Source organism: Amblyomma americanum, chromosome 11 (genome assembly GCF_052857255.1).
Source record: "Amblyomma americanum isolate KBUSLIRL-KWMA chromosome 11, ASM5285725v1, whole genome shotgun sequence".
Taxonomy (NCBI): Eukaryota; Metazoa; Arthropoda; class Arachnida; order Ixodida; family Ixodidae; genus Amblyomma; species Amblyomma americanum.
In genome coordinates, this window is record NC_135507.1 from 88,837,601 (window position 1) to 88,861,151 (window position 23,551).

At 46.2% G+C, this 23,551-nt stretch overlaps 1 long non-coding RNA gene across 1 annotated transcript; it reads left to right on the top strand.

Moving 5' to 3' along the window:
* Positions 1-379: 379 nt before the first annotated feature.
* Positions 380-3,555, top strand: LOC144109929 (uncharacterized). Its single transcript, XR_013309652.1, has 5 exons — positions 380-703; positions 1,303-1,464; positions 1,689-1,962; positions 2,130-2,240; positions 2,522-3,555. It is a non-coding gene; the product is annotated as an uncharacterized LOC144109929 (long non-coding RNA).
* The last annotated feature ends 19,996 nt before the right edge of the window (positions 3,556-23,551 follow it).

Genomic DNA, 23,551 nt, shown 5'->3' on the forward strand with positions numbered 1-23,551 from the left:
TCACGGGGAAATAAGCATTGCTCCATTTTGTTTGGGGCAGCATCCTAGAGAGCAATGGCGTCCTATCTTGCGCATGTCAGGGTGAAACAAGCGGTTTATGTTATTTAGCCATCCGACACACGATAACCATCCGCGCAGATATTTGACACCTTGAGGAGCCCGCGGCTCAAGTTTGCTGGCCATCTGGCGGCGGAACGTGAACTACTGGGAAGAGAAGCAGCCGGTGCGCGCCGTTGCGCGGCGGCAGACAAAAAAGCGTACAGGCGCTAAAAGACGAAGACAAGCACACTCAAGACAGGACAGGCCTGTCCTGTCTTGAGTGTGCTTGTCTTCGTCTTTTAGCGCCTGTACGTTTTTTTTTGCGTAAACCATTTCAAGCTACAACCAACTAGCTCAAATGAAAGTCTTGCGGCAGACAAGTGCGTGCGCACGCGTTCCGAGGCCGTCCTGGGCGCAGCAGGGCGCCGCGGCGCCGCCAGTTTTGTGCAGTTCTTCGGCGAGCGTGTTGTGGAATTTGCACAATGGCAGAAGCGGCCCTACCTAAGCGGAAGCGGGGCCCGAAGTATTGCTGTGTTGTCGGCTGCCACAACAGTGCGGAAAACACCAAGGGACTTGATCCACCTGTAAAACTGTACCGATTTCCGGGGAAATGGTATGAAAAAGAAAGACTTCGAGCGTGGATCAACGCAGTGAGGAGGGTTAGGTAAGTCCCTACAGACATGCCGTGCTTTCGGCTGTGGCGGTTTATATTTTGTGTTCGTTCGTTTTGGTTACAAGCCGGTACTCAACGCTGAGCATGCACGCGACGACTGCACTGATGATTACGGGTACTTGTGTTCTCGCAAGCACAAATGTAAAAGTTGGATTGTGATTGCGTAGTGGCTTTTGATTTCCTGTATTGTATTTTTTAGGTGTGGCCGTTGTTGTTACAAGTTCGCACATGAATATGCTAGCGCGTTTAAATAAACACTGCGCTGTTAGGTGATTACAGTTAGGCGCTGCCAGAGCAGCTTTATCACATCGGAACGAACTGCTGCAATAAAGGATTGGTTTGTGAATTTTACGCCCGAAACCATGTCAGGCAATATGATAGACGCCGTAGTTTGCTTTGTTTTCTTGTGAATTTATATGCTGTTTTAACCTGTGAATCACACTTGCACTTATTATTATGCTATATTCGAGGAGCTCGTGAATTATTTGAGTTGCTCCCTTCGGAACTTGTGCGATTTCGTTTGTGTCTGTGCGTGTGTTTATGTTTGCCTTGGCGATTGATAATAGACAATACTATTATTTCTTATGTAGCCCTGATGGAACTGTTTGGTTGCCTAAGGAGCACACAAGAATTTGCAGCAGACATTTTGCAGGCAACTGCAAGAGTGACATTAGCCAACATCCAGCCGACATCCCTACCATTTTCCCTCCGATCTATAGAAAAAAAGCACCTGACAGGGAAAGAGCTCAAAGGTATGAAAACAAAAATGTGAAACTGCCAGTGTAAATAGCAGCCTTTTGTTTTTTAATGAGTTCTGCATTTTTTATTTCATACTTTAAATCCTGTCTTTGATTGTAATAGTTAGGGCATTCAAAAGGGCAATGAGATAAAAATATAGCAGTTAATTGCACGATGAGCCTGGCTGCACCCTTTTTACGGATGGCAGTAATATGTTACTTTTACTGGTTCAATGCAGGTGGCAAAGGCGTCTCAACCAGGCAATATCTTCTAGACAGCTCGGTGCAGGAAGTGAAAATCCGTCACGAAGTACAGACGATGAAGCGACAATGCATAAACCTGGAACCTCCATTACAGACTGTCGACATCAGGACATTCACATGATGGATCTCAGTGATGCACCTCTGGAGATGAGCGCAGCTGTGGCTTCGACAATCAGCACAAGTGATAAGCATCCTTCATTGAGTGTGTGTGGCACAGGAGAAAGTCATTTCATAGCAAAGAGAGATGCTGTAAGAAAACCTTTTAATTTGGGATCATATTTCTGTCTATAGAAAAAGCTTGACACAAATCCAACATTAATTTGCTATTAATACTGCCCTTTCAACACTGTTCTCCTGTAGCACTGAGAACATATCTGTGCAATACAACATAGTCATTTATACATATTTTTTTTCAGGCATCCCAAACCAAAGAGAAGGTGGCTCAAGGAAAGCTAACTATACTTCTTTCTGCGACAAATGGAACTGATGCATCTACTCAAGTTGTGCACTAAGAAATGAGTGACAAGGTTGGACTATGCTGCGGTTTCCCCTTATCAGTTGTGCTTAACTCTAGCTAACATTTTATTAAGGCTAGCAGAGGATTTCTTTTTTTAGGGCAATTACATTTGTTGTGAATTTTTCTTCCTGTGCAACATTTTGTTATTTTATAGTAGTGGTGCTTATTTTCTTTTGGGAATGAATGAGCATAGTTGCAGGGGATGCAAATAGCATTTTTCATTGGTTATTCCTCTTGCTAAAGTATATTTGCCTGTAAATTGCACCATGTTCTCTGTTTATTCTGCTGCAGGTTGCAAGTACGGATGGCAACTGGAAGAAAAACTGTGGATTTAAAGGCTTTCAGTCTCTAAAAAAAAGCGCTGCAAGATTTATGTGGAGTGACACTGCAAGTCTTCTGCCTCCTTTTGAACCTGCTGCCTCCTCCGAAGTACAGGCGCAATACTATGTCAAATGAAGATAGGCTGTGCTTGTTTCTCGCCAAGCTACGTTTCGGGATAACATATAGTGCACTAGGAGTAATTTTCAGTGTCGCACCCTCATCAGCATCCACTGTCTTTAGGAAAACACTTGGTATTTTAAGCATTGCTCTCAAGGATTGGGTCTTCATGCCTTCCCGGAGAGCAATCAAACTTTCTTTGCCTGCCCCATTTAAAGAAAACTACCCGAACTGCACCTTAATAATAGACTGTACCGAGATCCGCATTGAAGCGCCCTCAAACCCTGACTGTCAACATATTTTGTATTCACATTACAAGGGAGGATACACGCTGAAATTCTTAATTGGTATAATTCCTAATGGTATGATAAGCTTTGTATCAAAGGTTTATGGAGGGCGACATACTGACTCATTCATTACCCAAGACTCTGGCTTTCAGGAGCTTGTTAGACCAGGCGATTTAATTTTAAGTGATAAAAGATTTCCAAGCATCCGCACAACGGTAGAAGGGAAAGGTGCGGTGCTACTCATGCCGCCTTTTAATTCAACAGGTGGTCAAATGTCTGATGATGACATGGACATGACTTACAAGATTGCCTCTGTACGTATCCATGTTGAGAGAGTAATCCAAAGATTGAAAATTTTTCATATTCTAAGGAACAGAGTACCACTTAGCCTGATACCACACATGAAGAAAATATTTTCAGTGTGCCCTGCCTTAGTAAATTTGCAACATCCAATAATTAAGCAGTAGGCCTGCTTTGCTTGATGTAGTCCATACTTTAGTTTGCATGAATTACATTCATAAGAGTTCATGTTAGCACTCAAGTGAGTTCACAACTCTTAATTGTATGCATCCCAGCCAATAAATGGGTATGCTAATCACAGCACTGAGGACTTTTGTTTTACTTACTTTTGTTGTGAAAGGTTCTGTGTTGGTCACCATGTGTTTCGCACAGCAGATCTGTGCTTTTACCTTTTTATTCTCCCATAGATGGCAGCGAAATAGTGAAAGCAATGGATGCAAGCCAGTACGTGGCACTGAAATGGTATCACAGAAATATGGTTTATTGAACATCACTTGATATCACCTCATCATGGGTGTAATGTTAAGAGATGGGAAGCGTGCACAGTGGGTCACAGGACAAACTTCAGTTAATGACATTCTTGTCGAAATCAAGAATAGGCATGAGCAGAACATGTAATGCGTAGAAAGGATAACCGGTGGTCACTGAGGGTAACAACAAGAATTCCAAGGGAACTAAAGTGTAGCGGGGGGCGGCAGATAATTAGATGAGATAAAGAAGCAAATTAGGAGTCAAGTTGGTGCAAGCTAGCACAAGACCAGGTTAATTGGAGGAATATGGAAGGGGCCTTTGACCTGCTTTGGGTATAGCCAGGCTAATGACGATGACTCATTTTTTCATTCATTCATTTTTATTTGTTCTTCACAACATGACGTACACATTGTGAAAGGGGCCAAGAAGAAAAGCCGTTCCTTTACGGCTTGAAAAAAAAATCTTGGTCCCCCCTAGCATTGACGGCAACGAAGCAACACAATCCAGAAACAAATGTACAGAAAAAAATATACAGAAATATACAGAGACAAACAAAATTATAACTTGGCATTTTTATGAAAGGTATGGCGACAAGCTCATGGAACGGTCGGGAAATAAAGACATGCAGTCATAATGAAACAGTGGCTAAATATCTGTACAAGGTATTTTGTTTATGAAATGTGTGGTGTGTATTAGGGACATGCAAATTAAGAAAACAACGCCTTCAGGTTCCGGAAATTTAGTCCTAAAATATCTGTTCCCGCTTTAATATGTTCATTTAGTAATCGAGGCAGGTTATTCCTAAGACTCTGAGACCCATAGTTCGTACGGCATTTTGGCACTTTCCAACGGTCTGTTGTCCTCGTATTGTAGGCCGCGTTGCCTATTAATTCTAAGTTCGATATGTCCAAAAACAGCCTTTGATTTTCCTTGATGCTGAGTTTATATTCGCGTAGGAGTTTATAATGATACATTTTAGTTATTGGAATGATCTTAAGATTTCTGAAGATAAATTTACTTGAGTAAAACTTAGGCAAATTATTAATGACCCGTAAAACCTTTTTTTGCATCCTTAAAAGACTACTAAGGTTTTTGTCGGTCGTTGTGCCCCAGACTAAATGAGAATAGTTCATGTAAGAAGAAAATAAGGCATAATAAATGGCTCGTTTTGCAGACATTGGAAAGACATAACGATTTCGACTGAGTATACCTGTTATGGAACATAATTTGTGCAAAATATGGTTTACGTGGTCATCCCATTGCAACGTCTTGGAAAAGAAAACGCACAATACCTTTATTATTTCGACGACCTCAATCCTTATACCTCTAAACAGAAGATCGTAATCGGTAGATAGCTGCTTAACCTTAGGGTGAAAAATTACTGCTTTTGTTTTTTTTTGTATTAATATTCAGTTGATTACTGTCTGTCCAAGCTTCCAACTTTTTTAAGGCTATGTTTCCTTTAACGTGAGAGAGATAACTAATTAACATATTAAGTGCATGTCCTCTGATACCGTAGTGATGTAATTTATCAAAAAGAATAGAGTGATTAATGTTGTCAAAAGCCTGCGTAAAGTCAACAAAAATCCCCAGAACGTAGTTTTTATCCTCGAAGTTTTGCAAAATGTATTCTTTTTGATCAAGAAGTGCCAGTTCTGTGGACCGATGTTTTTGGAAGCCATACTGCGATTTTGTGATTATATCATATTTGTGGCAGAAACGTGAAAGTTGTTTGAATTGGATTTTTTCCAGACCTTTAGAAAACACAGGCAATATTGATATGGGGCGGTAGTTCGAAACATCTCGGTTATCACCCTTTTTTTGTATAGCGGAATCACTCGAGCCACTTGCATTTTTGTTGGATAAACTGCAGTTGAAAGGCAAAGATTATATATGTAGGTTAGTATGGGACTTATAACGTCAAGGAAATATTTCACTGGACTAATTTGCACATCGTCAGCGTCGCAGCTACGCGAATTTTTCAAATTTGCAAACACAGAGCAGACTTCTTGAATGTCGGTTGGTTCTAAGAAAAAAGTATTGGTGTTAGCTGTACTTTGCATTGTGTTGTTTCCTGAAGGGCGTGCAGTCACATTCCTGTTAACAAAGAACTCGTTAATAGCATTACCCATTGCGTCCCCTCTCAGCGTTTTTCCGTCATGTATAATCTCTACTACGGAATCTTTTTCCTGCCCACGTCCCATAAGAGCATTCATTTTACTCCGTAATTCACTCATTCGACCTGAGCACATAGAAAAGTAACGAAAGTAGTAGGCGTCCCTGCACTTTTTCAGTTCTTTATTTAAAACATTATGGAAACGTTTAAAAGCTAGAAGGTCCGCCTCATTACGGGAATTCATAAATTTTTTGAAAAGTCGATCTTTTTTATGGATTTTTTTATGAAGTTCACGGGTCATCCAAGGTTTTTTATAATTTTTGTTTTTTACACGTTCCTTACGAATGAAATGCTTTTTATAGATACATAAGAAACGACCCATAAACGCTTCATATGCAGCATTTGCATCAGCAATGTTCCGGATGTAGTCCCAGCTTGTAGTTTCTAACTCTGTACGGAAAGAGTCTAGTGTTTTCTGTGAAATCAACTGAGAAAACATCGCAGGGCTCTCTGTTGTATTAAACGAATTAGTGTCAACCTTACAACATATTGCCATATGGTCACTAATGGAACAGGGAAGAATAGCTGTAGTGATGGACCCTATATCATAATTAGCTAGGAACAAATCTATAGTAGTTTCTGAAGTAGGTGTCAACCGAGTAGCCATATTTATAAGGTTAGAGCAGGCATTGCTACTAAGCAGATTTTCAAATTCAACTTTTCTGGAGGTATTACATGACATGTCAATATTAAAGTCACCGCAAATATTGACATTATAATGATTTTCATTTACAAATGTTAACATATTGTCTAGGAACTCAAAAAAATCACACACATTGCCATCTGGAGGACGGTAGCATGCTGCAATAACGATATCTTTTGCCTGCACACACACAATTTCATAACTATCTGTAACAGCAGAGAAGTCTGCCAATGAACGGGCTTGTAAGGAGTTTTCTACAAGAAGAGATACGCCCCCACCACGGCGCTTGGTTCTATGAACATAAAATGTTTTCATGGTAGGAAGGTAAAACACATCCGTTTCATGAGCTTGCCAGGTCTCGGTAAACATAAGTACATTGAAGCAATTCTGTATTCTATTATCTAAGCACTCAAGTTCAGCAGTTTTGTTTTGTAGAGACTGAACGTTGAAATGGAAACAACGCAGGAGAGTGTCTCTATTTCCATATTCTTCGGTTAGCTCATCCAAAGATATGTATCCCAAATGCGCCATTGAACTTGGAATTTAGACAGAACAAAGGCAACACAGCACAGACACAAGACTCAGGTGACCAGGTTTGAGAGATCACTTTCACATTTGATGACTACGGCGGAGTCCCCAGGCCTTCTGCGCACCAGGACCTCTCCGTTTGAGTGCCAGGCAAAGTCATAGTCATGCGATTTAGCCCATGCCTTGACAGCTACCAGGAGCGCTTTTGAACGCTTTGTCATATTTTCTGTGATATACCTCTTTCCTTCGGAATCCCTCAGAGCTTTTCTTTTTTCCAACCATGCATCTCTTAGGTCCTGGCGCGCAAACCTCACGATCACGGCTTTTGTGTACCCGGGCTTCGCGGGCAGCCTATGAACAGCCAGAACGTCCTCCTTTACGAGTTGATGCATGTTCAACTCGTCCGCAAGTTCATTGACTTTAGCAAGGAGGTCTTCATCTTGAGATTCCGCTAGACCATGTATTTCAATGTTTAACCGCCTACTCCGCCACTCAAGCTCGTCAACATCCATTTGCAGTCGCGCCAGGCCCCCAATGTCTTCCTCTCTCTCAATTCGGTCAATTCGTGCCTTAATGTCTTTTATTTCCTTTCCCTGTTGCTTTAACTTTCCTTGCACTGCATCGAACTGGTTCGCTAACATCTGGATCGATTGTTCAATGCCATCTACTTTGTCTGTTAGTGGGAGAAGGGATGACAATTTCCGGTTGATCTCTAATACGAGGGTCTTTAGTTCAGCGTCCTCCTTTCCAAAAGCCACGGGACCGTCGTCCCGAGCGCCACTTGGCCTACACATTGCACATTTCCAGGACTTTTTGCTTTTTTTAGAGTTGAACACTTCTTCAGTCATACCAGAACACTCAACAGCATGAAAATGAAATTTGCAGTCACAGCAAACTATTGAAGGCTCGTCATCACGAAGCGCCACGCGACAAGTACAGCACCGAGGCATGGCTCGCAGTTAAAGCACTGAACACTGTAGCAAGTTGGCAGCAACGGCAGCAAAAGCGCGTCATAACCGCGTGGTAAAGATAAGTGACGGTCACCAACCTGCATGTGCAGAAGAGCGGCGTTACGGACGTGTTGCTCGAGCTGCCGTCGCTGCCAAAATGCGTGACGAAACACGCCCCCCTGTAGCAGTCCGGAACACAGATGTCTCTGCTGGTGGCGAAATGGTTGCCAACAGCGGTCGCAGACGCGCCGCCGAATGGTCCGGAATGGTCCGGAACGTTGAGAACGGTGGCTGGCAAACAAAATCACTGTCCAGTCTTCGGCAGAAAAGGCTTGCAAAAGCACGAAGGTGGGTAGGCAGCCGCAAGAATTTCCGGCTGGCACCGATCAACCTGCATGTGCAGAAGAGCGGCGTTACGGACGTGTTGCTCGAGCTGCCGTCGCTGCATATCACAGAACTGATTTATTGCACATGAGCTACACCCGACTACACTTAAATGAGATCACTTAGACATCTGACTAGCATGAACAGTGCTACACATCTTGGTTGTCAGCCCAGATGTGTGTACAATAAAAATGCAGTACAATGCACCAAAATTTAATGTAGTAAAAGCTTGAGACTGTTGTCCTTTGGACATAAAACTCTTGCAAACCAACGCTTGACGCTTCCCCTAATTAGTCATGTGGTCTTTGCATGCTACTTTTAGCGCTATATTATTGATAACTTACATTTTTCAGTTTTACTTGTGCTTTACAAAAAAATTTATTGCATTTCACTGTTTTTTACTGAAATGTAATTTTATTATGGATGAAATATGTTAATGCTTTATCTCGCAAATTTTCCAATGTCATGACTAGGGGACACTTGGAAAAAAAAATGAAAAGCTACCATTAGAACAAAAATTCATGCTCAAACACTTAAAATCTCCACGTGTATTAAATTAACATGGCACGTCCTTTCAAAAGGCACCTGTTATAGCCAGAGTTGGTTCATGGCAGTAAATATCACATAACATAACACATTTTCATTACATAACTTCTGAATACAAAATTCTTAAGTATGTTTAATAATTGGATATTCCTGGAATTTAAAAAAAATGGATAGGGGTTCGAAATTAATAAGTAATTCAGTGCGTACATGATAAAAAAGGTGATTATGCAGTGTAAAAAAACTTGAGCAAAGCATCTTGAATCAGCTGAGGAAATAAAGTATTGAGACCTAGAACAACAACTGAATTAAAAACTTAAAATAAAAATACTCCATCTTTGGAATCAGATTCCACAGAAAGGCCTCATCCCAGTTTACTTTTACTATCACTGTGTGTTTAGGACTGTAAATATAGAGAATGGCCCTGTAAAGGTTCATTATATACATTTGCACTTGGATTTGAGTGTAGTAGCTATGTGTTGTTTTCAATACAATTTCATCCCCACTGAAAAATAAGTAAGGCAACAGGCTGCAGCTTTCTTCATACAAGATGAAAGGTTCATCTCTGAACTTAAATGTGCACTTAATCTCAATGAGCACCGTTTCATTGTCAATTTTTGCGATACCGTCTGGGCTGCAGCAAAGCCACGGTTGCTCTGGAAGCACGAGTCCTGTCTGAAAATAACGAATGGGATTAATTAGTACTTTATTTGAAAGATCTAAGGGATAAAAGACTTGACGTGCAAGGAGAGACTCATGCAAGGTAATTCAACAAGCAAACTTACTTGTACAATGCAAATGCCAAGCTTTTGTTGCAGCTCATCTCGTGCAATTGCTTCTGTTTTGATACCTGAAAAAACAATTTGACGTCCTAGACTTTATTATTATGAACATTGGACAGAATTCAATCCTGCTGTGGCACAGGGAGCACATTGATGTGATTTGATGACAAAGCACAACATGTTTTCCTTTTAAATGAAGTTAGGTGCTGCTGGAAAGCATACCGTATTGCATTGCAGCACTTGTGTAGGATGATCTCTTGCATAATTGTTCAGCTGCTCTCTGCAATCCGTCATCATTCTTTTTTGTCCTGATGGCATGTGCTTTTGTACTGCTTAATCGCACGTGACGCTCTTCGTGCCATCTGCAAATTATAAGCATTATAAACATGATTTCATTCATTATTTGTGTTGTGCTTGCTATCATTTGCCGAATTTCCATTACATACCGTGAGCAGTTTGCCTGGCCCCTTGTGTGAAGGCATAGGGCACATGGGTTCTCTTTAAGCACTACTTTTTCATCGTATCTCGCAGCGCTTTTCTCATCCAATTCGCTGGCAAAATTTCTGATTTGGGTTTTTTCATTTTAAAGAACCTCAAGGTATCTGTAGACTGGTCAGTGCTTCATTGGCTGCAGCAATTCCACTAGAGTTTCTTTCTCCAATTTTGCCGTCACTTGTTCAACAATTTCATTGACTATTTCCTCACAAATCATATCCACAGCACTTCTCTTTTCTATTTCCAATATTTGTCGTTGGGAACATGCTATGCCCGGATAGCTAAGTATGATGTTTGGGTCATGAGGCTTTCCTTCTGGCGTGCTAGTGTCCTGGCCTGTTAAGAAGGACGAAAAAAAACTAAACAAATTAATGGCATACTTAACAAATGGAAGCAGCAGCTATGAAAGGCGGCATGCTGAATGCACAGAAATAAAAAAGATCAGCTAAACTAGTTGGCCAGCATATTTTCAGGCTGCAGTGTTGAAGCATCTAATAAAGCAGCGAATTCTACTCACAGGAGAAGAGGTCCGATACATCTTGTTCTAAGCGCCTCTTTGGTTTGTCACTCGGCTTTCCCCATTCCTGGGGCTGGCTGGTGCATGATTCCTCCTCGTAGCTGTTTACATAGAGGCACATTGCAGCTGCATGCTTGCAAAGAGCTGTGATGCCAGCTTTGTATGTGCATCTCCCTCCTTGAACGAGGAGGTTCCGCCTCTCCTGGCTTTACCACGCCAACTATGAGAGAAAGAAATTGTCTGGGTATTTCTCAAACCAGCCAGACATGCTAGACCATCAAACTAATTGTAAATGTAAGCCAACGTCAGATTTTGGGTGGCCTGGCTTATAGTTGGATGCGCCAAGACATTGCTTTTGGCTAGAGCCACGTCTCCATCTCGTCATGCATGTTTCGCTGCATTACTGTTCGCAATTGCTCTGTTACCGCATTCACTGTCTCATTATCTTACATCACTTTCTATCACCATCTGATCGGCCGTCCTATCACACGCATTGGCTTTCCGTGAAAAATCTTTCGGTTATAATCGAGCCCGATTCTTCACACGCGCGCGCGCACTCACGCACACAGATTGAGCTTTCTTTTTTGCTTAACGGCTTCCTCGTGGATAAAACTAACGGCACTGTACATTTCCGCGCTTGCGTCGCACGCACGACACTCGTGGCTAGGTATCACTCGCAGCTAACTACGCGTTCACGCCGCAGGTTTAACGCCTGTAATGCAGATTAGCCCACAAAACTCGTAGGCAGACGTGAGAACCGAATAAAAAAAATTAGGCGGCAGTAAGCCGAGTTTCGCAGTGGTTTAATTCAGCCAACCTCGCAAGCGTCAGTGAATTTTCCAACCAGCAAATAAAGCATCTGCCTCGTATTCGCCAGCAGAGATAGATCGATGCCCCTAATCATTGCGAGTCATTTATCGGTAGTTCGAGCATATAACAAAATGACCGACTTACCTCGACGTACACGTCGTACACGATGTGGTCGCTCACTTGCGATGTGCATTTGCCACATAGCCGGGCTCCATCGTGGTCAGTGCTCTGCTCCACAGAGTATACACGTGAAATTAGCTTTTGACCTTTATTCAAGTTTGTTTTTCGGAAGTAGCAGTCAAGCTGAGCGACCTTTTTGTAGCTGCACTTCAGGCGATACATATTGACGTGGCGTGAGCTCGGCGCGTGCACGGAAGCGAGCTGGAGCGACGCGGCTCAAAGGGCGCGCTCCACCGCGGATGCCCCCAGTTTCTCTTTTTCTGTCGGAGATGGCGCTTTCTCTCAGGAGCAGTAGCGCCACTCTGCGACGCTGCGGTTCCCTTATCATTACCGGAGTACCGCGAGTACGCGCCTCCTTACTGCGACAGCGCAGATCGCTTGGAGGGCGCCAGATGGCGCCGCGTACCCGGCAGCCGCGTGCATCTGCCGCTGCATCGGGACCAATCAGCGCGGCCGCACTGGCGATGGGCGTGCTTCCGAACACGGTATGCTAATGACGTCTAATAGTTTGCGAGTTCGACTCTCGCTCGAACCGCTGCATAGAAGCCGGGTACGAAAGACACGATTCCCGCGTCTCACGGCCGCGGGGAATTTAAAGTTGGCAGAGAAACTTCGATTGAACCCGGAAGGTAACTGCGCAATCTCGAGCAATGTAGATGTTTCTGAACGTGGCTGGGATCATTCTGGATAAAATTAGCCACCTCTCATGTCAAAAGTTACCAAAAACCGCTTACCGGCTGCATTGAGCAAGAACTAGAAAACAATAGGAACCGTCGCAGTATTGCGTCGTTTTCAAGAAAGGATCACAGGGTTATCTATAGAGGTTGGCAGAAAAATTTCTCAGAGCCACTTTATTCTTCGCACGTGTATGAACTAGAATGCTCTGAAATCCCGCGGTTTAAATGGTTTACCTGGACCTCCTGTTTGTGCCTCTGCAGCATTGCTTCCGCTTCACGCTGTAGTAACTGTGGATCGTTTTCACGACGTTGCCGGATTGAATCCTTTTCACGTTCCCGCAACTCGACTGGCCGCACGCTTCTGTTGCTTCATGTCCGCTTCTCGCTTGCGTAGTTATACGACTCAACCGTTCGAAACCAGCTTTCCGCGGTCGTACCATGGCGGGGATCGTCTGTGTGGCCGCACGCCTCTGCAGCTGTCGCGCAGCACTTCTCGGCTACTGTGCCTCTGAACCGGTGACGTACAGACCTTCGTGGGCGCCCTCGTCTTCCTGTCGCCGTATAGACGCGGTCGCCTCGCAGGTCGCATACGTTGATGCCGTCGCCGTTCCATTGCACCGCACACACACCATCGACAAGGCAGTCTGAAGAGACAGTGACGCACGCGCAGCCACGAAACCCTTCTAAAGGCGGAACCGCATGGCGCGATTTCAGGCGCGATTGACGCGCGGATGGTGGGACGCGCGCGTCATTTTGACGCGTGCCCAGTATGATCCGTCACGAAATCGCGCCGCCGCGTGCTCCTACTCGGAGGAGAAAAAAACGCCTCGCGCGGCGCGTCCGGGGCGCGTCCGCCAATCAGATTTCAAGTAAGTCACGTGGTATTTGGTCACGTGGCATTTTTGGTTTTTGGTTTTGCCACTAGATGGCCCTACTCTCTGCGCATCTCGACGGAACCTCTTCGGCGCATTTTTTTTTCGCTCTGCAGAACCGGCGCGCACGTGAAAAACACGTGCTACTGTTTCGTGCGCGCATCGTGTTCATCGAAAATGGAGAAAGCAGTCTTCAACGAGGCCCTTATCACGGAAGTGGAGAGGCGTCGCGTCCTGTGGGATATACGCGACCGCCTCTTCTGCTCTGTAGTAAGCGCCCGACACTCCGTTTTCTATGTCGAGTTGTAAACAAGCAGCGGCCTCTTGGCATGCAGAAAGTACATAGTCGCAGTTTCGCACACACTCTTCCTGCTTGAAATTAAGCTTGATAAATATACTTCGGAAAAAAAAATGTCGTTGTGTAATTACACTTAGATTATTTCTATTGCAGTGTTGTGTAAGTTTAAGGGCATATTACATATGCGGTAGCAGGGACAATTCATGTCGTTGGGAGTTACGTTGTCTGGCAACCCGGAAAACGCGCCGCGAAGGCGCCGCTCCCCTTTTTACGTGTGGGTGCTCGCGCGTTGACGGCAACGCGGGCGTCCACCGCGCGTCGCGTTTTTCGCTCGCGGAAAACGCGCCATGCGGTTCCGCCTTAAAATACACTTATGACTTCAATCGCGTGAGCGCTGGCGCGGCTAAGAAATGCAGCAAGTAGTCTGATGCTGGCATCTGCTGCCTCCGACGTTCCGCCCCCTTCCGGTACTTTACCACTTGACGCATGCTGTGCGATTTGTATTTCTCTTACGACGCCTCCTGCAGTCCTATTTCCTTGTAATGCTCAAGAGCCTTTCTACTGCGACGCCCTCTCCGATAATGTTTCCTCGCTGCGAAGCTGCTCGAGTCGCCTCACTCTCCACGTCTGGCCAGGTGCACTACATAGCCGCCTCGTTGTCAAACCGCTACCCAAGAACGTTCGCGCTCCCTGGCCAACACGAAGCGCGCTGTCAACACAAAGCCCGATCACTCAGTGATTTCTACCATGCCTACCAAAACGCAACACACGTCGACGCGGCAAGGCAAAATGTCACAACCTACGTGGTGCCAGCAAACACGCTACAATCTACCCTTATCTCCGCCGCCACGGTGCGCTACCCTCCCCCAGCGCAGCCGAAGAGAGAGAATAGCGCTGGCCATCGCTTACCGCCATACGCGCAGAGCCCTCAGTGACACAGTACCAGCAATCCTAAATTACACGGCAGGTTGCATCTGGATTCCAGCCGCACGCATCCTGCGCGGCTGGTCTCCCGACCGTAAACTTAACCTCATCCGTGTACCCGCCCGCACTGGATACTCTCGAAAAGAAAGGGCTGAGCGACTTGCCCAGGGATTAACAATCCGGGCAGCTAGCTCCACGGATCCAGGCGCCCTTATTGAAGACCCCTGACTTGCCGGCATCACCAATTTTCGTAAAGAGACGAGACGCCGTTTTCCAACTCGACCGAGCACATACCACCCTGCTCCGCAGATTGCAGACGCTCTCAATTCTTATACACTCAAGGCTATCACTACTCACCGATGGGGAATATAAGCCCACATCCCCAAATTGCAACCACGGATAGCCCGCCGCTCAGGTGCACATCTTTTGGGGATGGGAAAATATCCTGCCCCCACGGCACGGACCCTCCTGGCAGCATCCTGTCCGGAAAGCTGGGAACAACTCCTCACCCAGCCCGGCAAGATCAATCAACTTGCACTCATTTCGTGGGCACAGGACATCGCCTCCACCTGGGGGCCACACAGGACCCACGTGTCCCAATTCCCGACACCTGTGGCAACTAAAGTTGTCTTTCTTTCTCCCCTTCTTGCCAACTCCATGGCTTTCCGATTATTTGTGCATCGATGCACACTACTGGCTTTTGATTAATGGGATTCATAAAGCTTTCGCCTTGGAATAAAATAGATGAATACAAACGCATGGTTATATTAGCGCTCATAAAATGACTTTCGGCTGACGACATGCACTACTTCTCTTCGGGGCTGACGTCGCTCGTACCTTATCACTCCTTCACGAAAAACTTCAGAGTCCTGTTGACATGGTAGGCGAATGATATTGTACGATGCGAAGTTGCGGCGACAACGTTTTCACTTAGTCCACAGTGCCGAATGGGTGTCCAAACACAGACGCGGTGTAGCTGGCTCGTTTTCTGCGTGGCGTCGATGTCGATTGTGGTGTCAATCGTCGGTGAGCTACTCGTCTCGAATGCGCAGCCGGGCATGACACCGAGTTTCCTCTGCGCACTGCACTCTAAACCAACGTTTTTAGTTATGGACAGTGTGAAAACTGGCCTCCGGGAATAGGCCCCGCTTCCGTTCTCCCTTTCATCTCACAGAGACGCGATCGCCATCTCTAGGGTTTTGACAGTACCATGTTATTTTTCATGGTTTTATCTGCGCCGCCGCTAGGCAGATTGGCTGCGCTTGGGCATTGGAGAATTTGGGGCAACTGATCTACCCTGGTTGGCGCATTGCGTCGTCTGCGCCCAGATCGGCTGCTTCAAGGCGCGCACGTACACGTAATGTAAAGCTCGCGTGCGCTCCACGCCTGCGGTACGAGAGGCCAGGATGCTTGAGCTTTCGGCTATAGATCTCGGCCAAAACTCAAAGCCCTTCTTTCCGCGGTTCCACGCGGCTAAATCAGACACAACGATGTACCGCTTACCCCCTCGTAGTTTGGGTTCCTCGCGTGTGTAATATGCGGTATATAAAGTAGACCGTAAACTTTTCTTTATTGATTAGGTCACTTAAAGTTCAGTGTCTATGAAGAAAACCTGGCAAAAAGCTTAAAGAAACTAAATGTTTTTTTTATATTTTTTCTTGCGGCATAAGCACTTTTTAGTTTTTGTTTTCAGCCACTTTCCCTATTTTGATGAGTCGAGATCAAAATATGATCATCCCGGTTGTTGGGTCACATTGTATAAGTTGAGTGATCGATAAGGGAACACCGTTGCTTTACTTCTTGAATGCGCATCTAATACGCATGTGATAAGCTGCTTGCAAACGCTTCTTCCAAGTGCCCGGCTAACGTTATCGTTGTAAATGCCACTAACCGTCTTGTTTGAATAATAAAAAAGAGACGAAGGCTCAACTTACGTTTGTATTCATTATGAATACGTTTCTGTAGCACGCGAGTCACCCAACGTCTGCTGACGCTCCTCGAGCTGGAAGTAGCAGACGACGCGCCCATCCCAAAGCAACCGCAGCGCCACCGCCAAGGAGGCAACCACACTGATCTCCACTAGGGGGCTGGATGCAACATCGGGCGCTCGAAAGTGAAGCCACCGGAACTTGGGCTGCATGTCCCGGAAGTCAGCCTTTGGCAGTGCACGAAATTCGAAACTCAGCACGGTTTTTCCGGTTTAGGTTTCGTTTTCCGCTTAGCATTTTGTCGTTTCGACGTCTTCGTCTTTTTTCGTGACAATGCCTACCTATTGCGCCGTCAACTGCCTGAGGAGAGCAGCAAAGTCCCCGGGAAAGACTTTTCAAAAACAACTGTCCATTGCATCGCTATGTGACGACACTAGCAGACGACAGAACGTCGTTGCACGCAGTACGTACGGAGTCTCGTCTGCTCAACTGTGTCGTCCTGTTGCGCTAGCGTCGCCAGCTCTGCTGTTTGTTGTGATGAATGTTTTCGCGCTTTAAGCCCAAGTTATACCACCAATTGGGGATAAATTTAAAAAAGAATAGGTAGAAACCTTCACCAGGCAGCTGACTTTGCAGTGAAAGTACATTTTACCGAATTTTGTTTAGACCGAACCGGAGCGAGCTAGGGCGAGGCCACAATCTGGCGAGGCGCCGTCGGTGTACTGCTGATTCACATTAGTGCGTCCAAAATATATATGGTACTGGTTTTTCAACGGACCGTATCAAGTACTTTTTCGTACTTTCGCAAATTATGCCTAAATGGGCTTTTATTTGTGATGGTTGGTGCAGTTAACTTCTAACAGCGCTTGTCACATGCATTCGTCTTTCTCGTCAGTCGTTTCACTCGTGCTGTGTAGATAAAACGTGGCTGTGCTATAGAGTTAGATTAAAAGTACGTCTTGAAGGTAAATGTCACAGTAAAGCGATAAACATCACCTGTCATCAATGAGAAGAGACAACGTCCGAAACCAACCCGAAATTGAAACAGCGGCAGCTGTATAACAAGTGGCTCTTCGAGTGTCAGGATTTCCGCGCCATTGCATGTTCTTTGGTTCGCGAAAGTTTGTTTTCAAGATGACCTAGGCTCATCGTCATTCCACTACTTCTTCTAATTACGCTCGCAAGACAAGAACCAGGTCAGAAAACAGTGTTTATAGCAACAACCCCTTTGCCGCGGCATGGTGAGACATGCCTGCCTGTTTACTTCGGTTTCTCTGAAATTACAGTGTTCCCCGAACAATGCTCACATTTATCACGTTCAGCTTGCTTATTCCTTTAATATTACAGCAAGCGTTACACAAAAACAACGCGAAAAACTGACAACGGAAGGACGAAAGAGGCGACTTTTTGCATTGAAATACGCAGCAGACACCGAACTTCCGGGACATGCAATCCAACTTCTCGTGGCTTCACTTGCGCCCACTTCAGAAAGCGGGAATGCGGCATCCAGTCACCTAGTGGAGATCAGTGGGCAACCATTTTGGGTTCGCCGTTTTGCAACTGCCCTTATATAAAAACGTTCAGCAACGTTTCTAGATACGTTGGATAAAACAAAGAAAACTGGCGTGGCACTGCAAAACACTAGGGATGGCGCTTTACAGTACAGAAAAGCGAATCTGAACTGTTAAAATCAAGTCCAATTGTCAAAATAGGCACCTTTTATATTACCCTTTTACAATGGAATCCGATGGGCAACTAAACGTATGGGTGAATGTTTCATCTATCGCATTGGTTTCGTTACATTTCTCTGCAAAAAGCTACAGTGAAGCTCGACGTTTCGCTGCGGCAACCGCAACGCACTGGCATACTGCCGCCGCTTACAGTCGCAACCGAACTGACATCCGCTTCCGGCGTTTCGACCAATCAGGTGCGGCCGCTATGGCAGATTATGACGCTTTTTATTATGACACAAACTCAGAATACGGCCCCAGGTAGGCGACGACGTCGAGCTTTTCCCCGTCGGTGAGGTCCTGCAACATTGCGTCGAGCGTTGTCATCATGGCCTCCCTGCTGTGTACGAGGGGAAAGGGTTTCACAGGGTTGCTTCTCCTTAACTGTGGTTTGTAGGCGAAGGCAAAGTAGGGCAAGATCGCTTCCGATGCTCTGTGTTCGGTGTCAACGTAGATGGAGTCTACTTACATGCAGTTCTTTTTATTTTACCCTCGTCAGGGTGCCATTGCAATGTATACGGCAAATGCGAGGCGCAGCCGTCTAATTGTGTTTTATAGACCCAGCGTAAGTTATCTCACAAAAGTGGATTGCAAACGGTGCTACTTGTTACTACTAGCAAGCAGCATTAAGAAAATAAATAAATACATTCGCGCCTGCCAACTTCCATGAAATATGAACGATGTCAATCCTTGAATTTAGAAGACATCAAGGCGCTGACTAGCATCGCGTTACCTATTCCTCACGTTCCATGACATCACCCTTCATCACCGTAACTCCCGTCTATCCCTCCACCCCCCCCCCCCTCCAAGTCCCTCTCTAAGCTCTAACAGAGCGCGTGGTGCCATTTACAGGCGCTTACACTTTCCTCTCTCCTGCCCGCCTTGCCCTTATTCGCACCGGCGCCAATTCTCCCACCATCCCCGCGCTGCGACTGCACAGCCAGCAACACGCAGCCTTCTTGGGCTCCTCCACCACGGCGGAGTTGATGGGGATCCGGCTCGGGCTGGACCTGCTGCTCACCCTCGGCCCTTGCCCGCCCAGGAGTGCTCTGCTGTGCGACTCCCGCGCCGCCCTCAGCCGCCTGCAATCTAACGGCCGCGGTACCCCACTAGTGCGGGAAATTCGCTCGCGCAGAGAGGTTGTGCCGTGCGTGCACAGTGGGTGCCCGGTCACTGCGGCATCGCCGGCAACGAAGAAGCTGACGACCTCGCGACCGCTGCACACCAACTACCTGCCAGCGATCTGCGCCTTGCGCTGGAGGACGTGTGTGCGGCCATCCACGACCATCTCCGATAGCAGCAACCCGACCCACGCATCGCGGGAGGTGAGCGCATCGACAGTATCACTGGCTGTCGCGCACTTACACGGTTACAACGTGCAATGATTCTCCGCGCGCGCATTGGCTGCGTGTGGCCCGGGGAACGACGGGTGCGTCACGGAATCACGACGAGTGATGTGTGTGACGGATGCGGTGCAGTGGAAACACTAGAACACCTGCTCCTTCACTGTGCCGCGTTCGCCGATTCTCGTCGCCATATGCTCGCGGCCTATAGGGCGCAGGGCATACTACCAGACTCCAACAAGACGCTATTGTGGCCGCAGGGCAGTGCGCGCACTCGTGAGCGAACTTTGGTTAGCCTCTGTGCATTCCTCGAACACACGGGCTTGACGTCCCGTCTTTTCTCCGTCAGTTAGTTACACGCAGTGACAGAACGCTCCGCGAGTTGTACCTTGAACGATCAATAACTAGACGCCCCACACCAGTTGTAACCGACACAGTGCTGTGCGCGTGTGTGATTTAATTCCTCTGAAATGAACTAATCACGCGCACAACCTGAACACATTTCTTATTGTGTAAATAGTTTGTACATATTACTTCTCCCCCTATCCTCTCTTCCTGTCCGCTCACCTTTTTCATTTCATTTCTCCATTCTGCCTGCTATCCTTTATTTCCGCTGCCCAGCTCAGGTGCTTCAATATCGATGGCAGATGCCGGGGCTAGCAAAAATCTTTTCCTTCCTTTTTACTATTATTTTTAATAAAACCACCACCACCACCACCCCGGAATGCCCTCTGCCGCCACCCCCTAGCAGGCTATGCTCACATTCTTTATTCATGTCCGGCACTCTCGGCCCCCGCATACTAGCACCTAAACAGTCCGCTGCTGTCGCAGGCGTCTTTGGCAAGTTCGGCGCCGAATATTCAACTACGGCTGACGACCTGAGCAGCGGAAGTCGCCGCGAGGCATGACGACCGGCAGCCGGAAGGCCACCCATGGAGCTACAACATCATAATATTCTTTTCTTTTTTTTTGCCTTCGCTAAATAAAGTTTTTCACAACCACCTATTCAAGCAAAAGTGGTTCGGAGGAAAACCCCGCATCGTCGCAACTCGGAAATAAACATTCGTGGAATGGGTGTCCTGACGTAGCAAAAGCAGGTTCGCTGCAAAGAAAAAATTTTGCTGACGCTTAGCTCAGCTAACCCTAGTTATGCAAGCGAAAGCAAGGATTACACGTGAAGTCCCTTCCTAAGGTTTTCGTGGCCGAAGCACAGTGTGACAGACAGACGTACCACGTGGGTTGTTGTGTATTCCGCACTATGAGAACTGCAGCGGCTCGCCAGTCTCCGCCGCCATAGAGTTTCTTACTATTAACTAGAGGGAAAGCTGGCGGCACTCCACTTGACCCTCCATGGGCGCGCAGAGCATCATGGGGCGATGAGCTACTTGGTGCGAAACAGTAGGGTTTTTACAGAAACACAGAGTGGCGTTACTAAGATGTCCCATTCAGTATCCACGGAGCGTTCCGCGCGCAGACGACTTCGGCGTGAAAGTAGTGTGCAAAAGCTCTAGTAGCGAAAACGCTACAGCACACGACGCCAATAAAAAGGTTTTGTTTTCCGAAATACTGTGAAAAAATCTTTTAAGTTGCTGAAGCAACAAAATTTTTTCAAAAACATATTTCTTTTAAAAGTGGGGCTGTTAACACAAAATGTTGGCTTTTGTGGTCTGAAATGCTAGGCCAATGGGAGAGCAAGCCATCGCTTATTTTGAGCAAGCTTTGCATTTACATGCTTTTCTGCTTGTTTGTTATAATTTATAGACAGGATATTGAATGATAGGACATTCTTGATTATCGAACAAGGTTTGTTTTTTATTATTTTTGGCCAAAATTGTAGTTCTGCAGTCTGTCTGTCTGTCTGTCTGTCTGTCTGTCTGTCTGTCTGTCTGTCTGTCTGTCTGTCTGTCTGTCTGTCTGTCTGTCTGTCTGTCTGTCTGTCTGTCTGTCTGTCTGTCTGTCTGTCTGTCTGTCTGTCTGTCTGTCTGTCTGTCTGTCTGTCTGTCTGTCTGTCTGTCTGTCTGTCTGTCTGTCTGTCTGTCAGGAAGAAAGAAAAGGAAAGTGCACAGGCTTGCCCACTGTCTCAAGCCGAGCCACAATCGCTACCACGTGCTGATAGTAGGAGGGTTCAAAGATGGGATAGAAGGACAGGATAGAAAAGACGCGCGGTATAATGACCCAGGCCGATCCCGGAGGCAGTGCAATACCGGGCCTACCGGTGGCGGAAGTAAAGCAACCTTCAAGCACTCCGCCATATTTCCAAAAATGTCCAATATGTTGTGTTCAAATGGGACCCGTATCAGATATTCTTGCGTTTAGTGCGTTTAGTTCTGCAGTCGGTAGCTCTCGGCCCCATGATGCTTAGAGCGCCCATGGTGGTAAATGTGGACTCGAGGAAGCTCCATGCAAACTCCAGTAGGTGGGGCGCCAGCTTTCCCTCTAGTTAATAGTAAGAAACTCTATGTCCGCTGCGGCTGCTAACAAGGCTCGTCGCTGTATTCCTTCGGCATCTTTCGCTCCACGTCAAGCCTGCCGAAGCTCACGCTCTTCGTCGCCTTCGGCTGGCCGTTTAGCGCGTTTACGCTCGCTATCGATTGCAAAATTCATCGCACGGTTAGCAACGGCTACCGGGTGATCCGACTCGGCCCGACGTCTGCGAGTACGCACTCTCGATGACGTCGGCTCCGGCTGACTTGGTGTGCGTCACGTGGTTACTTACGCAACTCCGCTCTTCGTGTTGAAAGTCATTTGCGCAGACGCAGAGAAATCTGCGCCGCTACGCTAGTAAAGCTTTTGCTTCGAAAGGTTGTCAAGCGTAAGTGAACCAGAGTCCCTTCGGTCGGGAGCCGGGCCCTCTACTTCTTCACAAATGAGGATGTTCGTCCAGGAGGATGACCAAAGGATTTGTACAAACATGTCGCAGACCAGTTTGCGCAAAAGTCATTACAGGAAAACTTAGTTTAAGGGCCACTAATCGGCGTCACGGATTATTATGTGCGATGAAATGACGTCACGTGAAAAGCGCGCCGATATCTGCGTAATGGTGCGCCAAGAAATCCCTAACCTACAGCACGGACACTTTAAAACGCGCTCCATATTTGCAAGCTGAACTGAAGTGATCCCATGCTTCGGAAGAGTTCATAATGATAAATAAGTTTATGAAGACCGGCTGGCTAGCCATAGCTATATGCGTTTATTGAATAAAAAATGTGTGTTTAACCGCCGGACCAGCAATCATTTTATACAAAAAGGGTAAATGGAAGCCCATAATATACCTGGCCGTGAAAATTAATTACAAAACCAACTGGCGCCGAGCATATACGAGCTTTTAAGCCACGTTGAAAAAATAGCCGGAGTACTGAACTGAACAGCATCGACTGCAATTGAAACCGGTGCTTTCTTGATTAGGTACCACTAGCCAATGCATTCAACGCATAAAATATTAGTGGTTCAGTAGGAGGCTTCTGCTCAACCAATTAAACGTATAAGTGGAACACTTGCTTGCTTTCAACCCTGAATGTGTACTGGCGGCTCTGCATCGAAGTTTTAATCAATGTCAAATTAGAACCTGAGATTTAGGTGAAGCGGAGATATTATTGTTACTCTTCATTTTGCTTTGCCCTCTTGACGACCCACAGCAAAAAAAAAAAAAAAATCAGCCATGCGCTGTACAAAGCAAATTGGCCTTTGAAAAATAGGCTGTTTGGGTAAAGAAAACGGTGTGGAGCCCTCCACTACGACACCTCTTTCTTTTTTTCTTTCACTCCCTCGTTCAACCTTTACCTTACACGCGCGGTTCAGGTGTCCGCCGAGATGTGACAGATACTGCGCCATTTCCCTTCCGCAAAAATTAATAATAATAAAAATAATTGGTTTTTTGGGGAAAGGAAATGGCGCAGTATCTGTCTCATATATTGTTGGACACCTGAACGACGCCGTTAAGGGAAGGAATAAAGGAGGGAGTGAAAGAAGAAAGGAATAGGTGCCGTAGTGGAGGGCTCCGGAGTAATTTCGACCACCTGGAGATCTTTAACGTGCACTGGCACCC